Source organism: Hyperoodon ampullatus, assembly GCF_949752795.1.
Source record: "Hyperoodon ampullatus genome assembly, chromosome: 18".
NCBI classification, from domain to species: Eukaryota; Metazoa; Chordata; class Mammalia; order Artiodactyla; family Ziphiidae; genus Hyperoodon; species Hyperoodon ampullatus.
In genome coordinates, this window is record NC_136931.1 from 42,920,613 (window position 1) to 42,940,836 (window position 20,224).

At 45.5% G+C, this 20,224-nt stretch overlaps 1 protein-coding gene across 1 annotated transcript in view; it reads left to right on the forward strand.

Moving 5' to 3' along the window:
* ZNF536 (zinc finger protein 536) overlaps positions 1-20,224 on the forward strand; it is a gene marked incomplete at both ends in the record, with an annotated part of 236,623 nt that overhangs the window by 150,582 nt on the left and 65,817 nt on the right. The gene's annotated exons all lie outside the window — the stretch shown is intronic.

Genomic DNA, 20,224 nt, shown 5'->3' on the forward strand with positions numbered 1-20,224 from the left:
TTATCTTAGTGAGGTTTTAGATTTTTTATACTTAGATTTATCTGTCATATTACAGCTTCTGTGACTTACTAACTCTTAGATTTTATATTACTCTCCATGTTATCTTTGATAATCATTATTATTTTTTGCCTTTAAATCCTTAATCATCTTGATTTTATTTTGGTGTAGGAAGAGAATTAGTTCCAGTGTTACTTTTTTTATCTTCCCCCTAATCCAGTGGCCAGCCAGTTGACTAAATACCATTTATTAAATAATTCTTCTTTCTTTCACTGATTAAAAAAGGCACCTTCATCATTTACTAAATTCTCAAATGCATTTACATCCATTTCTATACTCTCCATTTACTCAATTGACCAGCCTACTATTTCTGCACCTGTTCCAAATTGTATTAATGACTCTATGTATAATTTAATGTAGTATCTGGTAAGGCTTTCTCTTTTTCAAAATTTCACCATATAGTTTTATGTTTGTTTTACATGAGTTTTAGTCTTAAAATACTCAGGAGAATATTTTTTTTGGAAGGGGGGATGAAGAAATACAATAAACATATGAATGTATAGGGAGAATTACCATTGTTAGGACTTAGAGTCTTATACCCAGGAGAAAAACGAGGCTTTCCATTTGTGTTGCTCAGTCATTGGAAACAATTGTTTGTTTTTATTGATTTATATAGGCCCTAAATTTTATATTTAGGTTTATTTCTAGGTATTCTCTCTCCTCTCTCTTTCTTTCTCTTCCTCACTTTGCATTGCATTGTAAATCAAATCTTTTCTTCAGTTATGTTTTTCTAATTGATTATTGTTTGAGTTAATAGAAAATTCTGATATTTGAATATTCATTTTACAACCAGCCACCTTGCTGAATTGTCCTATTGTTTCTAATACTTTTTTTTAGCAGTTTCTCTTAAGTATTCTTATATGGCATCATATTACCTACAAATGATAATAATCTTTCCTTTTTTAAACAAATTTAGAACTTATACTTCTTTTTCCTTCTCCATTGCAATGACTGACATGTTTGAGAAAAATGTTCATTAATGGTGTGCAGTGGACAGCCTGTTCTTATTGCAGAGTGCATGATTTGAGCATTTCAGCATCAAGCATCTTGTTATATGTATGTTCCAAAAACACCCTGTATGACTATTTGTTGATTATTTATTTTAATCAGGGATTTGTGTTTAAATTCATAAATACCTCTTATGGATTTGTGGAGATGATAAAACATTTTTTCTCTGTTTGATAGAATATTAAAATATTAAAACTGTGGGTCATATTAATCGATTCCCTAATAGTAAAACACCTTTAAATTTATGGAATCAACTCTCTTTGATTGAAGCCTGTTGTCCTTTTTAATATACTACTGCAGAAATCTACTTTTAAAAACATTATTTAGAATTTCTTGCATTGCTATTGAAAGGTATGATTGATTTATGGTTTTCTTGTTTTTTATACCTCTGTCAGGTTTTGATGTCAGTGTTATGACACTTTTGAAAAAGAATTAGGAGATTTTCCTTCTCTCTTTAAGCCCTTAAACAGTTAAAATAGCACTGGTATCATTTGTTTTTTGAGGGCTTGATAGAATTAACCTGTGAAAACATCTGGGCCTCTTGCATTTTTGAGATAGCGCTCTGACAATTCTCTCAATGTTTTTCCTCATGGAAATTGACCTAAGTTCTTTTTCTCTTCTGTTGTTAACTTTGGTAATTTCTACTTTCATAAAAATATATTTATTTTATCTGCTTAAAATTATTTGCACAAAATGAAAGAATGCATTATTTTCTATATGGTTTAGTACTTCTTTTTTCCTGTGTTTATATCCATATTTTTATTTCTAATTTTGAAAATTTGTGCTTTCTTTCCTTTGTCTTTATTAAGATAGCTCAGAGTTTTTCAACCTCTGCATCATTGACATTTTAGCAGGTAATTCTTTGCCTTTGGATTGTCCTGGGCACTATAGGATGCTTAGCAGCATCCCTGGCCTCTACCCATGAGGTGCCCAAGCAGCTCCCTAACTGTGACAACCAAAAAATATCCCCAGACATTGCCAAATGTCACTTGGGGGAACAGACCTTTCCTAGTTGAGAACCACTGAGATAGCTAGAGATTTATCTATTTTATTGTGTTTTCCCTTACAAAAATATATATATTGATTAGATGTTTTTCATTAATGTCTTCTGTCACTCTAATAATTCTTTTTGCTTTAGTAAGATATATTTAGTTCCTCTTTTTCTTCATTGTAAATTGAATGCTTGGTTCACTTATTTCCTTGCTTTCTTACTGAATAACCTAGGTTTTAAAGGTTATGATTTCCCCCCTATTATATCTTTAACTCCCTTGATATGCAATAATTTTTTTTAAAAGAGATTCTGCAATTTTCCTTTTAACTTTTACTTTATCCCAAGTAATTTTCATCTTTAAAAGGCTTTCAATGTACTTTTTTTGTTGTGGTTTTGCTATGTTTTCTGTTTTAGGTATTAATATCTAGATTCATATACATACTGCTCAGACACTGTGATCTATCTCAGGTTTTGGCGATGCATCAAATTTCCCTGTCACTGATTGCTCCGTTCGTGTTCTATAGGCATTTGGAAAGAGTGTACGTTTTCTATTTTAAGAGAATGGAGTTTGACAGATGTCTATTAGATTTACTGTGTCAGTTATGCTACTTATATTTTTTACGTCCTTCCTAATTTTTATCTACCTGACGTGTGATGGATGAGTTAAAGTTTTCTATTACTATTTTGTTTTGGTAATTGTTGCTTTTTTAAAAAATTCTTTTGTTGTTATTCTGTTTTTTGGTTTTTGCTTTGTGAATATTTTGGAGCACAATGACCTAACTAGATCTTTGTGTGTCTTCTTCAACTGATAACTATGAAGTGTTTCACTGGCCTGTTTAAATACTTTTACTTTAAACTTAAACTTACCTGATAAAATTATCAAAATCCTACTTTCTTTTACAGTATGTGTTCATATTATATCTTTACCAATCATCATAATTTTAATCTTTCTGAGTCACTTTGCTTCAAATGAGTCCAATATGCAGCATATTTTGTTTTCCTTCTTTGAAAGTTTGTTTTCTCTTAATAGGTAAGATTAGCCCATTTATACTTATTGATGCAAACAGTATATTTGGTTGTGGTACTATGATTTTACTTTAACTTTTCTTCTGTCTTTATTTTGTTTCCTATTTTCTGCTGTATTATCTGAGCTTTCTTTGTTTTGTTGTGTGCGTGATTGTATATTTTTTCACCAATAGTATGGAAAAGAAGTATTTTAAATATTGTAATGGTTTTACCTTTATATAACTTTATATATCTTAATAATATTCTCAAACCTTTTTGTTGATTTTTTATTTCTGTTTTATATGTTTGTTTACTTTTTATTGTTTTAATATGGGATATATAAGGTTCCTTTTTTTAATTCTTGAAATCTAAAGTGCATCAGGATTTCCTAAGACTTGAGTGCTATTTCCAGTCAAAGATTCCATTCCTTTATTTGAGGAGAGTTTTCTTTTATTAAATCTCTGATTTGGGTGTTACTTTAAAAATATTCTTTTCTTCACTTACACCAGTTATACACATGCTGAATTTCCTTTGTCTTGCCTATCATTAATTTTAGTCCTTGACTTTCTGAACTTTATTTTGCTTGATTTTCTCAAGCCCTTCCATATCTCTGTGTTGTCAGCAGTGTCGATTTAACTTATTCTGCTTCTAATGAGACTTTTATTTCTAAAGAATGGCTTTATTTTATTTTATTCTTTATTTTGGAAAAGTGGCATTTTTTTTCTTCCATCCCTGTCTAAGTCCTTCTCTTGTTTGATCATCTACATTTTGATTCTTTGTATCTCTTCTTTATACTCTGTGTCAAAGACCTTCTATTTCAATTATTGTACATGCAAGTTGAGCATTATTGCATGTTATGTTCCAACATGTTCTTAGCCTTTCCTGGAGAAATTTCTCTCTTGATATATATTCTCTATCTCTTTCTTTTTTTTTTTCTTTATGGTTATGGTTATGGTTATGGTTCTGATGCCTTTTTTTTTTTCTGGGGTCAGCATTAGCAGAGGCATTTGATGAGGTGACTGACTAGAGGAAATGGAATAGGGGATATTGGGTTGGAAAGAGGCTGAGGCCTTGAATGAAGAATGAGAAACCTTGACTGCATCTTGCTGAGTGTGAGTCAAGGACAGGAGCTGAGTGGAGCAGTGAAGAAACGGGGGGACCACCAGTGCACCTCACATTCTGGTTGCAGGTAATGACTTCCTCTTTGAACTTCGGGTACCACTTTTTTTCAGCCTCTTTTATGATGCTCAGTACTTTTTACTTTTATGAGAGTAGTTTATATATTTGCCTCATCCCCAGATTAGATTCAGCTCGTGGATGGCAGGGACTCCACTTCCCCCATGGTACCAAGTGGAGGACCCAGGTCCCTGAAGCAGCTCAATGTATATTCTTCATTAGGACCAGTGTGCATGGCCTTTAGTCAGTGCTATTGTCTATCAGAGAAGTTAGAGGTAGGTGTGGCAGAAGGTGGTCACGGAAGACTTCCTGCAGGAGATTTGGTAGGGGTCACAGAGGCAGAAAGAGCAAAGCCCAGAGCTCACAAACTCAAATGCATGTTCAAAGTTGCTATCCACTCCACATACTCCCAGTATTCTTTTTCTACTCCAATTTTGCTCTTCAGCATCTTTCACTTTCTATCATGCATATGAATCCTTTATTTCTCATGTGTATGTATTTTTAATGTCCCACCCTTCCCTGCAGTGAGGCAAGCTCCATGAGGAAGAAAGTTTTGTTTGTTTTGCTAGCTGATATTCCTGGTATCTAGAGCAGTGCCTGGCACATAGTAGGTGCTCAATAAATATTTGTTGAATGAATAAATGCCCAGAGGTGCCAGGCAAGTGACATAAATGAGTGACCTGGGCTTGATATTTACAGCTATACCTATTGGGATTGTCTTTAATTTCACAAAGAAGGGTCCTTTGTTGTATGTTACCTAAAGCATGCTGCTTCACCTCTGCCTTTTCTTCTTCTTTTTAATCCTTTTTTTAAAGTAACAGTATAGGTAAAAAGAAATGTTTCTTTACTATAATAAAAAGAACACTCCAAATGTAAGGATAAATGCTGGCTGACACTTAGTTTCAACGACAAGTCACAACACGGATTGGTGGGTACTGTGGAAAACTGGAGAGCATATGCCCTGCCTAAAGGGGCAGCTTCCACTCTGCTGCTCCAGTGTCACCAGAAGGGAAAGTTGTGGCAGTGCTGCCACAGCTGCCAATTTTTAAAATGAAGCCAGACATCTGGATCATTTGTGAAATTTCATTATTGCTAAATGTTAACCCTCCAAAATAGAATACTATGTGGTCCAAACCAAACAAAGCACACTGGGTCCCAGAAGGGCCAGTGGAGCTGCTTGGTTGTAACTCCTGTTCAGTCAGTGGACAGAACACTTGCAGGTACCAGGTGAGCCTCTGCTTTTCCTCTGCCATCCTGGGATCTGTGTGCACACTCCCTACTCCAAGACTGCTTCTTCCCTGTGCCACTGTGCAAAGTCTAAATGTCATCCACACATAGAGCAGTGGTGGCTCCAGAACCATCGTGGTGAGCTGTCTGAAGGGGTGTCAACTCATTGGACAGGGTATAATTTCAGTCAGTGTGTTCTTGTCTTATTTTAGTTCAACATCATTTCCCAGTTGCAAACCATTTGAATGACACACGAAATGCAAAACAACATAAAAGGTCCTCCCTGAGGCAGATCTGTGTCCATGTAGAACTTTAATTATTCTTTTTGAATCATCATCATAATGTGCTACCCCAATTCTGGCAACAAAAAAAAAATTAAAAAGTCTGATGGGAAAGATTTGTGTCACCTGTACTAGGATTTTATCTTTTTTTATAATAGTCTTTATATTTTTAGAAGCACTGAACAAAAGGAAGGGGCTTTCTAATCAAGAGTATTCTTTAGATACAGAGCATCAGACAATATTTGTGATAAATAGAAAATAACTGCTCTTATAGTCTTCTGCGGTGACATTTAGAATATCACGTCTGTCTTTTGAAAGTATTTTTAGTTAAGGTTTGAAGAACAACATCTCACATACTTGTTGGGTGGGGGAGGGAGAGGGGAAGGAGGATCATTTTAGGAGGTTTAAGAAACTAGATTAGGGGCTTCCCTGGTGGCGCAGTGGTTGAGAGTCCGCCTGCCAATGCGGGGAACACAGGTTCGTGCCTCGGTCCGGGAGGATCCCACATGCCATGGAGCGGCTGGGCCCGTGGGCCATGGCCGCTGAGCCTGCACGTCCGGAGCCTGTGCTCCACAGCGGGTGAGGCCACAACAGTGAGAGGTCCGTGTACCGCAAAAAAAAAAAAAAAAAAAAAAAAAGATACTAGATTAAAAAGCAAAATTTTCACCAAGAGTGAAGCAGCTAGATTTGACTAGATTATTTCCTTTATAGATCATTACAGATGATTCGAAGGCCTTTCTGGGGGATTTGACCAGGCCTCCCATCTCAAAGTTTCAGGAAGGGGCTGCTGGGGACAATGCTCGGCCTCTCCCTGTTATGAGCAGGGTGTGTGGAGCCCCGTTCCTCAGTGGGGGCACCCAGAGGCCAAAATCAAGTATCCTTTTCCCTCACGAGACTCATCAAACAGTCCATATGAGATGAAATGTGAGCTCAAGAGAGCTCCATTTCCTTTGAAAGCTATCCAGGGTGGCCTCTAAACGCCAGACCTAAAAACAATATCTTTACAACCGTCAGCCGTAATTCAGCGCGATAATGTAACTATGTTTTTGTTTTAAACCTGACAGCATGTGAAGTTATGACAGACATAAAGCCGGGGTGGAGAGCGGCCGAGAGTGGGAGTACGGGTCCCCAGGCTGGGTGGACAGTTGGGGGCTGGGGCCGGGACCCTTCTCCTCAACTGATTTGTGTTTTAAACTAAAGCACTTTGTTTGAAGCGGTCCCCTAGCTGGTGTGCGGCGCTGCCCTCCGATTCATATCCACGCCCCTCAAACAGAAGATTGTAAATAAGTTTCTGGCTTCTGCATTTAAATGGAAACCTTTAGTAACCAAAACTAGCTCACCACGGACTTCTCGGCTTGAGACGTCCATTTCTCCTGCAGATGCAAGTGAGAGAGTCAGTTATTGCCATTTGCTTTCAACTGACCCTTAGGCAGACGGGAAGAATAGATTCCCTGTTATTTATTTGGGTGTTTTGGGCAATTTGCTGTATATAAAAGCTGTAAGTACAGCAGCAGCTGTACTTTCCCAAAGAAGGGGCTAATAATGCAGATTTAAATGGTGTTTAGCAGGAGCAAAAGCTCAGAGACATCAGCAAAGTTCACCTTAATTCAGAGTCTATGAACCAACTGTGTTTAGAAGAGTTCAATTTTCCCTTCGTTTGCTTGGACAGCCTAATTCACAAAGCTCCATCATTTCCCCCTTGGGGCCACGCTTGGCTTAGGGCCAAGAGCAGGCAGGACCTCCTGCCCACCAGTGAACCAGAAGTGCCCCCTCCGTGTCAGTTGTTAGAAAACCAAAGATATGGTGCTTTGCTGGAGAAATATAATAGACAGCTTCACTTTCACGCCTCTTAAAAATCTTTTTAAAAATAGTCCCTCTAGCAGGAGGCTTTTTTGGGATGCAGTGTTTTACACCTCTATATTTTCAGACTGTTTGGGGAAGATTTTTATATTTGTTGTTCCATTGGCTACCCTGCTGTTGGAGTCACCAGGCAGGCCGAGGAGGCCTGTTTTACAGGATGCCTGGGGCTGGAGGGTCAGGAAACCAGGGTGGCATTTTGCATTTCTTTTCTGAGAAATTCTTCAGGGGCCTTCCCTCATCTGCGGGCCGGATGGGACGTTAGCCCTCTGTGATTTCAGGGCCCCAAATGCCTCTGCCTCTCCCTCCCCACAGGCCACAGGACAACACCTAAGAGGCTCCTCCCTGTTTCGTCAGCCCCGCCCCCAGCCTTCCCAGGCTGGATCATCTAGGAAAGCTCCCCCTTTGATCTCTGTTCCCGCTGTGAGTCCTGGCCCTGCCCCTGGAATCTAGGGCCTTTCTCTGAGCCTCAGGGTCCTCCCCACACCTCGCCCGGGAATCGGAACCAAAGCCCCAATGATCCTATAGTGCTGGGAGAGCACTTACTATATAGAGTGATGGTTTCCTAGGTGGTAGCATTCTTTTTTTTTTTTTTTATTGAAGTATAGCTGATTTATAATGTTGTGTTAATTTCTGCTGTACAGCAAAGTGATTCACTTATACAAGTATATACATTCTTTTTCATATGATTTTCCATTATGGTTTATCACAGGATATTGAATATAATTCCCTGTGCTCTACAGTAGGACCTTGTAAATTTGCATCTCAGTAGCATTCTTTTTTTTTTTTTTTTTTTTTTTTTTTTTTGCGGTACGCGGGCCTCTCACTGTTGCGGCCTCTCCCATTGCAGAGCACAGGCTCTGGACGCGCAGGCTCAGCAGCCATGGCTCACGGGCCCAGCCGCTCCACGGCATGTGGGATCTTCCCGGACCAGGGCACGAACCCGTGTCGCCTGCATCGGCAGGCGGACTCTCAACCACTGTGCCACCAGGGAAGCCCTCAGTAGCATTCTTATTATCACAGGTTCTTATCATTCTTGACTTTGAGATACTATCAGCTATACAGTGGGCCATCTTCTGAGGGAAACCATAAATAAGCCCAATTATCTACTGTAAGTTGCATTATTACTTCAGACATGTTCAGTTTTGAATGTCTGTGAGTCTTAGCACTGAGGAAGCACAGCATTATGGGTTTGTTAAGGAGCAGAACTGATGGCCCAGCCATCTGGAAGGCAGCCTGGCCCAGCGAGCCCTCCAGTGAGTGCTTGGGATGGGGCCAGAGCTCAGGTTGGGTTCAAGGTGAGTGCAGGTGACTGGGCACAGGTGAGCTCTGCCCATGATGTGATAAGGGACTGTCGTGGCCCTCAGAGTATGATCCTCTGGGCACCACTGTGACCTAGCCCTGCAGGCAGAGTCATTACTCACTTGACCAATGGATGCACAAGAACTGATTGATCTCAAAACTCATGTGTTTGGATTTTCCAAGTGATAACATCTTTCCAGACTGGGCTTAAGAGGAAAGTCAGTCAACCTGCACTGGCCCTATTATACATCACAGCCAGGAGAAATGATGATAATTATTGTAAACAATTAGAAGATTATCATTACAAACTGTATTATTATCTTATATAGCATACATTATATTACTATTATAACAATTCTTATCACAAATATTAGAAGCAACCGTTTAGGAAATGTTTCCTTTGTTCAGGGAATTGGGTTGGAAGTTTGATATTATCTGAATTACCTCGCTCCTCATAAGAACTGGGTAGTTGGCATGAGCGTACCCACCTTGCTGGTGAGGAGACAGTCTCAGGCAGGTTTAAACTTCTGTTCTAGGTCATACAGCTGAGAGGTGGGGAAACAAGATTCAAAATTGCCTTCTCCCCACTGTACCGCATTTAGGGAGCCCCCAAGTCAGCTTAAACTGTTTCTAGGCAGAAACGTGCTCTGGACCTGAGATCTTCCTGTGTTCTGATTATTTCTGCACCCTTGCAGCCACACAACGGCCGTGTGCTGGAGAATGGCATGACCTCTGGAAGTGGGGGCTGAGGAGGGTCTCCTGACATATATTAAACACCATGTCTTAGGACATTCTTGATTTTTTTTTTAAAAGAATGGCAGCTGTGCTAGGGAATTGAAAGGCTGGAAGTGGCTAAAATCTTTTTAAAAGCTTTTTTCCGCATATAGGCAAGAGGTTATGTTGCCAGTTCAATGCTAATTACAGTTATTTACCAAGGAAAAGAATATCCATGTGAAAGAGAAGGAAATTTGGTTCCGAAAGATGCACGCTTGTTTGTGCCGCCCAGCGTGGTCCGTGTCCGCTGAGGGAGCGGGCAGGAGACGTCTCTGGCTGGTGCACAGGGGCGCTAAATAATTCACAGGTGTCAGACACACAAAAGAATTACGCCTGTCTGACCTATGAGGGGATAAATCCTGCGTCTCTGCTTATGGCCAAGAGATGTGTCTTTAAGTGTCATAAAAATTCAGCATTTTTTCCTCCTAATTGTCTTCTGTAATTTTGCTAGATTTATTAAAGTAAGATTTTCTGGGGGGTGACTTTTTTTCTTTTCACTGGTAGAATGTACTCTTTAGTATCATTTTACATAATTTAATACAATTTGTTCCATCCATTGATTTTCATGGGGATACAAGCTGTTCGTTTGTGAGAAAGCTGGCATGGGCGTGAGCGTTGGCAAGGAGACCCGTCGAGGAGTTGATCCTGATTTCAAAGTTCTGGGGGCGCTTCGGCCATTTTGAGGCCGGTTCCGTGGAGCTGGGGCTCCCAGGCCTCTCGCATCCCCCTCGGAGACGCGGGAGGGAGGCCACGGGCTGCCCTGTGGGCTTGCAGGGGACGGCGGGCCCCTACCTGGCGCAGGGGGGCTTTCCTCAAACGTGATGCCTGACCGAGAAACACAGGTGTTTCTTAATTACTTGTGCAGAAGGGAAGGTAACGCCGGGCGGATGTGCGGGGACCCCGCGCTCCGTCCCCAGCAGCCCAGCCAGCGCCTGCCTCCCGGGGCGCCCAGCTGGCTCTGCAGCCTGAAGCCTCATCTTCACGGCCTCCCCTCTTCCCATTGTTCTTTTGTGAAATCAGCCGTGGATATTTAACGAATCAGCCAAACTCTTGAAATGTGGGAAGAGAGGCAACATAATCGGGCTGGTGGTAATTCGTCAAGGCACGTTGGGCCCCCAGGTCGTGGAGGCTCAGCTAGTGCTTTCATCTCGGTGGGGCCCCTCCCTGGGCCCACCTAGGCCCCCTCCTGAGGGAGGGACCTGGGAGCCCGGGGCCCCTCCCCCACCCAACTCCCTGTCGGTCCCTCTGACCATTCTATGCTTCTGGGGATAGATCCCAGGTGACACAGGGACATATGTAGGAAGGTTCTAGGCTGGAAGACAAGAGAACTGGGTTCCAGTCTGCCTCCATTTTGCTGTGTGACCTTGGACAGTTTACTTCACCTCTCTGGGCTGTAGCACCCCACTTAAATTCTGCCTCTCAGGCCCTGTGTACCCTAAAGGGGGTGTCTACAGTCCTTTGGACTCTCAGGTTCTGTGAAGCTCTGAGCTGTCCAAGACCTGAGCTGACAGAGACCAGGGCTTCTGAACAGCCCTGCCCGAGACAGGCAGGAGAAACAGGAGGAGAGTGGGTGGAGTGGGAGCCTTATTGCACAGACACGACCCCGCTCCCCCGTCAGGCGGTTGAGCCCTGCTGCAGGAAGCACACATTCCTGTCCTCGCTGCTGCTTTTCTGAGTGGCCGTCACACCTCCACCCCAAACCAGTGTCACCCTAGCCGCCTTGGCTTCCTGTGGGGAGGCCCTGGGGACCGTGGCTGTCATGTCACACAGACTGACAGGGACACAGCCCCCTCTTGGGTGGAAGCCTCTGTGCACAAGGGTGCCCCAGACAGTGATGAATCATCTCCTCCCCGCACCCCCGGGGAAAGCTAAGTAGGCCAAATGAAATGATCTGAGCTGGCCGCTGGCCAGGGCGGCAGGGCTTATCCTTGCCTTTGTGGGAGAGCCTGGGGCCGGGGGGTCTGCCACCAGTCACAGCCGCCTGTTATGGCGCTGGCCCAGGGGCCCTGCCACCACCCCAGGGGCCTCCGAGGCCTCCTGCTCGCCCCAGCGCTGCCTCTCCTAATCCCTGCGCTCCTGAGCCCTCACATAGACCGCAGCTGCCTCTGCCTGCACCGAGGAAGTGGAGAACATGACACCGCGTAGCTCCTGTCCATCCAGGAGTCACTATGGGGCACCTACTGAATGCCCATTCCTGTGGGAGAGGTTGTTATCAGAGGAAGAGGGGAGACTGGGGCCCTCTGCAGCTGCCGAGTGGACACTTAGTGCCTGGAACAGGGAGGGCACCAGGTAAGTGTGAGCAATTCTCACAGTGCCAGGCACCGGGCTGAGCACTTGACAGGGCTTTCCTTCCAGATCATTACAGCAACCCTATGAAGTGGGCATCCTTATTATCTCCATTTTATAAATGAAAGGTTGAAGCTCAGAGAGGTCAAGTAACTTGCCCAAGGTTACAGAGCTGGTGAACAAGGCAGCCCTCCTAGGCTTTGGCCCTGCTTGTGGCCCGGAATCTGCTGGGAGTCTCTGTCCACCGGACACTCCTGCACCACTCATCAACCAATGCTCTTATCCAGCCCAGGGCTGGGCAGGCATATGCCAAGGCCAAGGGGAATGAGAGACCCTCCCTGCGCAGGAGCTCACAGTGACCCAAGCACAGTGGACCCTGCTCGGCCCAGACCCAACAGATCTGAGCAACCCGGCCCCAGTCCAAAACCGGAGAGAATGCCAGTTAGTGAGCAGATACCAGGGCACTGTGCCGAGGAGGAGGGCCTGGCTCAGCCTGAACTGTGAGGAAGTGCTGACCTGGAAAATGCACTTTGGGGTGGGGGGTCATTGTCCTTACAAGTTCATCTGTTGAGGTAGAGTGTAAGAGGCACCGTGGGCCTGCCTGAGAGCACCTGGGGCTGCAACTGCTACCCATGCTGGGCTGGGCAGGTGGGAGAGACTGCAACATTCATTCACTTATTCATTCAGCAAACACTGCATCCTTACTGATGCCCAGCACTGGGCCAGGCAGGGGACACTCCAAGGTGACCTGGGCAGGCAAGGGCCCTGCTCTGATGAAGCTTATATTCAGATGAGGGGAGATGGACCATGAACTCGTAAATGAACATGCAAATGAGGTCATTTCAAATAGTATTGTGTGTATGAAGAAAACAAACAAGGGAATAGGGTTAGTAAAGATCTTAGTCATTCATTCATTCACATATTCATTGAACAATGTTTATTGAGCACCTTGTATATCTCAAGCACTTTCCAGATGTGGGGTACCTCGGTAAATAAAACAGCCAAAAGCCATGCTCCCAATGAGGTGTCCTGCGTGTGTCTGTGTGTGCGTGTGTATAGTTTGTGTGCACATGTCTGCCTTGGCAAGGCTGTGTGCCTGGGCACACAAGAACATGGGTTTACTGGAAGAAAAAGGAGACCCCAGGCGGGAACAAGAGTGGGGCTCAGCTTCCCTTTCAGCCCTGGCCTGCAGACCCTGCCAGCAGCTTCTGCTGAGAGGGAGCTTTGAAAAATCCTCTGTTCTCCAGAAAGCACTCCTTGCCATAGGCCTGGTTTTCCTATCGGAGGGCTGCTCCCACCTTCCATCATAGCCTAGGTCGTTGTCAGGACTCGCCACTGGGCCAAGGTCATCACAACCCATCCCAGGGCTGCAAGTTAGGCTGGCCTAGGCACCACAGGGAGGCTCCTTTTTATTGCTCACCCAGCCACTTGCTGAAAAATTAATTTGCAAATGAATCACATTTACTGAGACCTTCTGGATCAGATAACAGATGCAGCCTGGCCTGTTCCAGAAGACCATCCAGAGAAGAAATCCTAAAAGCTAAAAGCTTCCGTGGACAAAGGGCTCCTGCTGGCCTGGCCGAGCTTCACTCCCGGTGTGAGCTCCTCACTCGAGGTGTGCTGCTGGATATTTGGAAGCCTTTCCTGGAAACAGAGACTACGGGCTCCAGTCCTGCAAGTGCTTCTGGAGTGGAGGCTGGGCGAGGCAGCCGGGCACTCCCGGCCGGCTCTCCGGATTAGTTCTCCTGGAGCCCCTCGGAAGCAACCAGGAGCCGGCTCTCCCCTCCCTGACCATCTGCTTGAAGCATCTGGTGATCAGGTGCAAGCCCCACACTGGAGCATTCAAGCTGAAATGTGCAGTCACCTTGCCACCCACACTGGCTTTTGTTACACCGCCAGGCTGCCCCTCTTTGTGTTGGGGAGAACGGTTTTGGGCTGGAAATCTGACTGCCGGTGCTGGGAGTTCGCCATGGCTGCGCTGAGGTCCTGTAGCCCGTGGCAGGTCCAGCCTCCAGGCCTGAGTCTCCCCTCCTGCCAGGGTCTGTGGACATGTCTTCAGCGAAAGGCTGGGACTTTTGACAGCGGAACAAAGATTGTTCTTTGATGTTCCCTTTACCCAGCTGGGTAGAGCCAGTTGCAAATATTTGGATCCTCCTGTAGAGGAGAAAAGCCCATCAGCTTTCTCTGGTCCACCTTTATCGAATAAAGAAAGAGTGGGTCGCTCCCATTGCCACTGCTAGTCTTGAGTGAACTGTGACTCTTTAGGGGATGATTCTCTGGGGCCACAGGTGAGGGGGGTCAGGGGAGAAGGCTCCAGACGTGCTCCTGAACTCACTTCCTTCTGCTGTGCTAACCCGGGTATCCTGAGGGCCACGCAGGTGTCTGCATTGCTGAAAACATCCTTCACCTCAGCTAGAGCTCCGCCAGCGGAGCACTCAAGAAATAATGGGGGGCAATTCTCCTCAAGAGAGAACATTTCTCTTTCTGAGCCACTGAGGACTCAGCTGATAGCTGGAGACTCACTGTGAGAAGAGGAGCTTTTGTTTGCTTTTTGGGCTTGTAAAACATGGCCCCAAATGCCACCTCCCAAGGCAACAGGTGGGCCTTCCTCAGGGGTGCCAGAGCCCACGGGCTCTGCATTTACAGGCACCCCTCCTGGAGAGGGTCCAAGGTGAAAGGTCTTGGAAGACCTTACAGAGAAGAGAATGAGCCTCTGTTTGAAATTATTAAGCTGTGAGTAGTAGCTTTTGGAAACCGTCTCCTTCTTTTGGGTTTTTAATTGTTTGGTGTGATAGTAAAGATGATAGTGATGTCCTAATATTTGTTGGGGATGCATTTTCTATTCCTCTTTCTAGATTAGCCATGTGCATCACTCTGGAATGTTCTTACAGGAAGACATGATTCTATGAAAACAAGAAGCCCTGCCCAGGCCCCAGTCTATGTGTGTTCACTCCTTCCAAGGAGCTTTGCCAATGCTAATCATAACAATCAGTTGCTGAAGCCCCTGCCTGCTGAAATTAGTGTGAGATTTTGTTCTTGAAAGGTATAGAGAAAAAAAAAGAAAGAAGTCAAAATCTCAGTCAGGTTCCATCAGTTGGTCTCAATCCCAAGGTATTTTCGGTAGAAGATGGGGAAGTTGAGTGCATGGGTGTGGGGCTAGGATGTGGTGGGAGACAGGAAGAGGACCAGAAATGAAAGGCCAGCCCAATCATGTCACAGGCCCTGTGATTCCTGGATGTCCCACGACTACCACCTGCCACTATTCGGCCAGCCACCCTTTTGCTTCCAGACACTTTCCAATAAGGTGATCAAAGAGAAAAATGGTCAATTTTAAGGGTGAATTTTTAGAAACTTTAAAAATTTCACAATTAGTTCACTTCCATAGTGGGAAAATACAACAAGAAAATCTGCCATTTTAGATACTGGACTAAAAACTGACATTGTTCAAAGGTAGAGAAGAAGCTGATGCTAGTTTCAGACATAACCTAGCTTTTAAACGTTTCCATATTATGGCTTCAGTATGTCAATAGTAGATTTTAAACACACCCAAGGATCTCTGATTTTAAAGAGGTAACTTTTCCCCCTTTTAACCAGCACATGCATGTAACATGTGGTGCCATAGAGCACTGCCATCCTGCACACATGTGCCCTGCTGACATTCCCCTGCCCCTACCCCACCATAGCCCCTTCCCAGGAGCAGGTGCTGCAGGAAGGTCAATTCTGCTTCATCCTTGTGCTAGCTCGGCAGTCTATCTCTACTGGCATCAGAGTCTTAAACATCTTTTTCTCCCACATCTTGGTTGAGCATAAAGACGAGGTCCCACTGGCTTAAGGCGCGGTGCTGGCTTTCTCTGATGGTTGTGCCGTAAGTTAGCAGGATAAGTTTGACAGTAATTTAATTTTCATTGACAAATGCTGTCATAATATTGAGAAAAAAGTGATATATTGTATCAACAGTAGTGGTCGACGCTCAGCCAGTCATATGGACTGGGCGAGCACCATATGCTTCTTCCAAACTCGCCTTGGAAAGCTCTGGCTAAGAACTTGACAAGCTTAAGATACCAGTCAGGAAAAGCGATTACCCTTGAGAGGTTCTTGCCACGTTTCCAGTTTCCTCATTTCCTAGGGGAAAGGAGGGACCATTTCCTGGGGCAGCCACATACTTACCATCATGGGCATCAGCAAGGCTCCGCTCTACCTCCGGTAGTTCCTCTCGCGCATCCCAAAGGCGTTAGCCAAGGAGTGTCTCCCATGCACCAGGGCCAGCGGCAGACAAGCAGATCCCCTGCCGACAACTGGAATAGCCCAGGGTCCTGCAATGATGAAACACCATTGATTTCCTGTTGGTTTGTGTTTGTCCCCTCTGTGGTTCCCTCCACTTAATGCCAGTGGATGTGCGTCTGTGTGTGTGAATGAGGCCAGGACCCGCGTCTGGCCTGCATTACAAACTCAAACAATCGGACGAGAAAGGGGATAGGATTCTCACCCTGGGAATGCAACTCACCATCTCCATATCTCCAAAGCCCCTTCTGGGCCAATCTCAAAAGCGAGTAGATTAAGTGTGAGTGTTTGTGTACCTGGTGCATGTGTGTCTGACCGAACTCTTGGCCAAAATTTCGGTTAGATGATTCGAGCAAAAGTGTGATTAAGTCAGTCTCCATTTGCTCCATTTTCTTAGCACCGAACTTATTTTAGTTTGGTTACTGTTCTCAGAACAAGCAATTGATGGGCAAAGTTACAAATGGCCTGGAAAAGAAGAACAGAGCGTGTGTGTACGTGTGTGTGTGTGTGTGTACGTGTGTGTGTGTGTGTGTGTGTGTGCGCGCGTGCCCGCGCCTGCATTCAGGGACACAGCATCCCTGTGCACATTCGGCTGGTGTCCTTGTCTGACTTGCCAAACACGTGGGGACCTTCCATTCTCTGAAGGATTCCCATCCCAAACAGGACTAAGTAAAGAAACAGGCATATGGTGTGTATTGGACATGGCTCAGTGTTGGCACGGGCCATCCACTGTGGTGAACAGGTATCTGGAAAAGACGACAGTCCCATCCTGCTCTTTTCGGAGCTTATCATTTATTGGGCTTTTGTTGTTGCTGTTGTTGTTGTTTTGTGTTTATTATTATCTTAACAAAGGGAGGGAGAGTGTGCAGTTCAGAGCACTGGGCACCGGTACAACTGCTCTCCAAGATGGCTCCCTGCCGGGGCTGGAAGCTTCCCTCTCCTTCCACGTGGATGGGGTCTTGGCTCCCAGGGGCTCCGGCTGGGAGCAAGGAGCGCCCCAAGAATTAGGGGTAGAGTCTAAGAGCGGATGGTTCTCTGAGGCAGTGTGAGCTCCTGGGTGTGGCTGAGGGCGTCCTTGGTCTCCAAAGAACGTGTGGACTTGAAAAAGCAGGCAGATTGGAGGAGCAGCTGCCCTCCTTGTGGATGGCAGCCGCTGGTGGCTGCGTGGAGAAGCGCTCCGGACTGCCTCCCATTACCATTTCATTATGAGACAGCAGATCCGTACACAGATCCATACGCTGCCTCTTGGATGGGGATTCCAAACACAGCAGGACACTGCAGAGAGAGCTTACCCCTCTTCTGCCTGCTGGACACCCAGCTCCCTGCCATGTGGCGCTTTCTGAGCTGGCAGTTTCAGACTCACTCCGGGCAACCCGGATGATGGGTGCAGCCCTTCTGTGGGCCTCTCACGAGCTGCAAGGTGCCAGAAGTGTTCCTGAGAGAAGGTATTAAGAACGGCCCAGCTTAAGTGCATTTTCTCACCCCAATACCTCTGGCCTTTGGAATGTTGCTCAGTGGGGTCACCCAACTTCAGGATGGTGGCCAGCCCCATAGGAATTGCGGGCTTGGCCACCATCGTTTTAGAGATAAAGGAAATGAGATAATCTGGGTCACTAACACACGGAGAAGGCGAGTCGGGGCCCTGTTTGCTGAGTCTGTGATGGGTCGTCATCTTCCTCTGGGGGAGGTGGGACCAGATGGCTGCCCAGGCGCCACCGTTCCTGAGTGCCGGCTCCCTCTTCCTTGGGCCTCCATCTCCTTGTGGATAAAACCAAAGGGTCAGGTTGCATTGCTTGTTAAAGGGTGATAATTCTGCATGTTCTTCAAGCAAGGAGCTTCCCTCTCTTTACCAACCAGCAGATTTCTTTCTTTTTCTTTTTTTTTTTTGCGGTACGCGGGCCTCTCACTGTTGCGGCCTCTCCCATTGCAGAGCACAGGCTCTGGACGCGCAGGCCCAGCGGCCATGGCTCACGGGCCCATTCGCTCCGTGGCATGTGGGATCTTCCCGGACCGGGGCACGAACCCGTGTCCCCTGCATCGGCAGGCGGACTCTCAACCACTGCGCCACCAGGGAAGCCCCCAGCAGATTTCTTGATCACCTCTATATTTAAAGAGAAAAGTCTACAAGGTGGAGGCAATGAATAACATTATTCTTTCTGCCTATTTAAACCCATTTTGTGGAGTTAGTTTTCCCCCACCCATGTAGGGTAAAATCTAGGAGAAGTCAGGGCTGGCTGTATGGCCACAGCAGGTGTTTTCCCCTGGGCTGGGTGCTTTCTGGGGTTCTCTGCAGACTGTCTTGCATCTTCAGGGTTCGGTCACCTATGGTTTTAGAATGTTCTCTCTGCTGACTGCCAGCCCCTCAGATACTGAATTCCATAGTAAACAGCCGGTCTCTTCCGATTGAGGTTGTCCTTCTAGTGGCTTCTGGGGCCAAGTCTTTTACAGTGGACTTTTGCAGGGGCTCCCTTTCATAGCGACCCACCTCTGGACCTTGAGAAACAACTTTTCATTTGTTCCAAATATCTTTGGAAGTGGAACCACTCCCCCACATGGCTCCTCCCCTCAGCCTGCCATCTCTGCAGCCTCCAGCCTTTCGACTTTTCTAAGCTGGGTCCTGCAGTGGTCTCATGTGCCACTGATGCCAAGGGACACGGGACAGGCTCACTTTGAGGTTCCATTCACTAAGCTTGAAGGGGAGAAAGCAGCCCCTGTCCCTCCCCCATGGAAGGAGGGCTGATGACCAGACCATACCAGCAACATGCCCCAAGGAACTACTCTACTGTGCAGATCTCTGCCTTTTCAAAGTCAACCCTCCTAGAGACTCAATTTGGGGGCTGGTATGGGAGTTTGGACACTTCCTTGCCAGTAGACATCTCACTTTGGATAAAACAAGTGTTTATCCCTTTTGTTTTGTGGGTAGCCTTTTGAAGTTCCCATCTAAAGAGCAACAGAAATGCATATTTTAACATCCTGCTCACTTGATTATCAAGAAGCTCTTCTTAGAATCCAAAGTCAAATCTCTTCATCTAGAATCTCAGGCCCTTTTCTCCTTTCAGATGCTTGGTGAGAGCAGCTTATTAGTTTCCACTTTCAGTGACCTTCTGGTATTAAAATTGATGAAGATTGCAACCTCTCAAACTGCTCTTCTGAGGAAGGCTGTGTCTTTCTTTGTGGTGAGGGTTAAACAAGGCAGCAAGGTATTTCCAAAGGTTCTGTGCAAGACCAGAGCTGTGTGGACAGAATGGAAGGCTTCTTCCCTCTGTCCTTTGCTTTTCTGCTGGATGTTTAGGACATCACAGAACAATATAAACATCCGGTGGCTTCCTCATGGACCACCCAGAAGTGGCCCAGCCAAGCCCTGAAGTCTCTTCCCGGAATGTTCCAGTGAGAAAACCTTGTGAGGCTGTAGGGCTGACCTGTTGATGCTGCTCCTGATCTCTGGGGAATATCAAGGCTAAACTTGATGGAAAGCCTGAAAGTCCTGGCCGGTGTGGCTGGTCCTCTCTAGGGCCTGGACCCTGACCCAGACCTCTGTTTGTTTTAGCATGTCTCCTACACCTGTCATGATGGCTTTTAGGGTTGTGGTATCCAGTATCGCTCGGCTCTCTGACCCTCTGAGAAGGAGATCTTGTGGGCTCCTGAGGGAATTGGAAAGTAGCCATGAGCCAGACTAGCACAAGTGCAAAACTTAAATATCTTTAGGGTCAAGAGCAGGGCACACCGGTGTACTTAACAATTGGAATCTTCTTCCAGTTAACGAATTCTTTCTTCAGGTATGTCAAAACTACCTACCTAGCTTTTAATTTTAGATAGTGTAGTTTTAATTCTAAAATTTTCACTTCATTTCTTTTATAGATTCCAATTTTCTGCCAAAATTCTTCACCTTGTCATCTGTTTTCTTAACTATATTAATTACTGTTATTTTAAAGCCTGTAAAGTCTCTCTTTAATTCCATAGCTGTAGCTTCGGTGGGTCT